Raw genomic sequence first — 2445 nt, 5'->3', positions numbered from 1 at the left:
TTTGAATAGAATCAAAATTGGAGCAAGGACTTCCATATGAATAAGAGTCGAAAGTAGGACTCTCAATTGAGAGTATGAGGTAGGTCTCTTGAATGGAATCAAAGTTAGAAACAAGACTTTGAACATAGTCGGAAGCAAAACTCTAAATAGAATCAGAGTTGAATTCTTCGATGAGGACAGTAGTCAGGCGGCGGCGAGATTTAATTGCCCGGTGGAGATTAAACGGAACAATAATAGTGTGGAAGGGTTTTGATATGGCGTGAAATTATTATAGTGTGGAGTTTGGGATTACGATTTCATGTGGAAGTTTGTAATTAAACCTTAATACATATACATAATACATATGCCCATATAACATGCAATATATTTAATTTATTGAAACAAATTCAATTAACAATAATATAAAAAATTATCAAAATTTTATATACAAAACCCCAAAATATAACAATGATAATACAAAGTACTCAACAGAAAATTGATAATATGTATTCATAGTTTTAAAAAATACTTTACCAGTAATTAGTACTACCTCCGTCATTCAAATATGTGCTCATTTGACCGAATATTTTTATTTTAATAAAAGTGGTTAAAAATAAAAATAAAAATTCTTTAAAAAAAATGAGAATGAATTTAAATGACAATAAATAAATAAAAAAAAGTAAAAATAAATTTGCATGGCAGATGGGGAAATATTTTTTATATATTAATTAATACTTTTGAACTACTTTTAATAATCATAAATCCATGGGATTTGATCTTCAAAATTGTGATATGTAGACACATTTTTTTTTTTTTTTTTTTTTTTGGTATATGACTTCAATCACAAAAGCTGAATCCAATCCAGCATTGGGAATGGACATGATAAGTGTTGTTGTCCACAAGACAATAATAAGAGATCTGGTGGTGAGTGACAAAATGTCACAAATTCTCTTAGCAAGATGAAACATTAAAAAAGAAATATCAAATCACAAAACCACTCTTTCATAATATAAAATTTATTCAAAATACAAACAATCACAATTCAATATACTTTCCATCTTCACCGAATCAATTTCATGTACAGAAACATGTTTGAACTTAAATTATCCTTCACTTACACCATCCCGACACTGTGTTAAAAGAGATCAAAGACTAAACGAAATACAAAAAATTTAAAAGAATATTACATGGAAATTGAATTTTCTGATCAGTGCAATATGATCCATGTACAAAGAATTGGTTAGTGTAACCTTAGGGTGTGTTTGTTCGGGGGTTTTGATTTAAATTTTACTATTCATCCTATTTTTTCTTTCAAAAAAATTAAATCAAACACCTATTTTTTATTTTTTATATTATACTAAAAATCAATTTTACATTCAAAACATCACATCATACAACTATTCAAATTCAAAATTTTTACTATTCAAATCTAACTCAAAATCCAAACCCCCAAACAAACACATAATGTTCGCATCGGAGACCAGCAACAGTTTGTCCTCCAGGGCTGCCTGGGTTCCCTCTTGAGTCACATTTATCTTTGATTGAACTGATTTCCGCGAGACAACACCAAACTGTACAGGATCTATTGCCAGATCTGACTGTATGTTCAAATCTATGCCCTTTGTAGCCCTCATTTCTCGAGTTGTAGACATATCTATTGTGTCGGGGTTGTAAGCTGCCAAAATATTATCAAATCCCAACCAGGTTAAGTTCAGGGTTCCAATCGAAGATAGATTAGTAATATGGCATCTGGTGCCTGAGCTTACCCGTCCCTGATTACCTCCCAATGGCACTATGGCATTGGAGTGGTGGTGTTTGTGCCTCCTTGTAGATTGTATTTGAAAGTAAAAACTCTTCAAGTTTGGCTTAAGCTTATTATTTTGTGAGAGCGGAACTGTAACTTCCATAGGTATTTGACAGATTTGGCTTATATTTGGGCCTAAGGAAGGGATAAAAAGAAAAGGTACTAGGAGGAAAGCAATGAAAATGTAAGAAGCCGAGATATAATGGGATGAGCATTGAGGAGAGGAAGTCGGGTTTTTATAGAGGATTCTAATCAATTAGCAGATGTAAAGAGTGAGAATAAGTGTCACTACAAAAAAATCGTATATTTGTAACGAATTTTGTTCCTAAAGTGTGCGTAGCTAACGTAATTTCATCCTTAATTTCGTCTCTAATATCATTAGTAACGAAAAAAGTAGATTTAGGAATGAAAAAACATCGTTACAAAAATAATATTTTCTTATAGTGTGTCAAGTTGCATGTTGAACAAAACTATAAACATTAAACGTAGATTTTGGAATCTTTATCCAATTAATATTAATTATTATTATTATTATTGTTATTATTATTATTATTATTATTTCCTTTTACTATTGTATTATTTTTTTCTCTTTTTTCTTTTTTGAATTTAACAAAAAAAAAGGTAGAAAATAAGCAATAAGGGATAAATTGTTCATTATAATT

Source organism: Andrographis paniculata, unplaced genomic scaffold (assembly GCF_009805555.1).
Source record: "Andrographis paniculata isolate CXL003 unplaced genomic scaffold, ASM980555v1 Contig37END, whole genome shotgun sequence".
NCBI classification, from domain to species: domain Eukaryota; kingdom Viridiplantae; phylum Streptophyta; class Magnoliopsida; order Lamiales; family Acanthaceae; genus Andrographis; species Andrographis paniculata.
Note: the sequence above shows the minus strand (reverse complement) of the source record.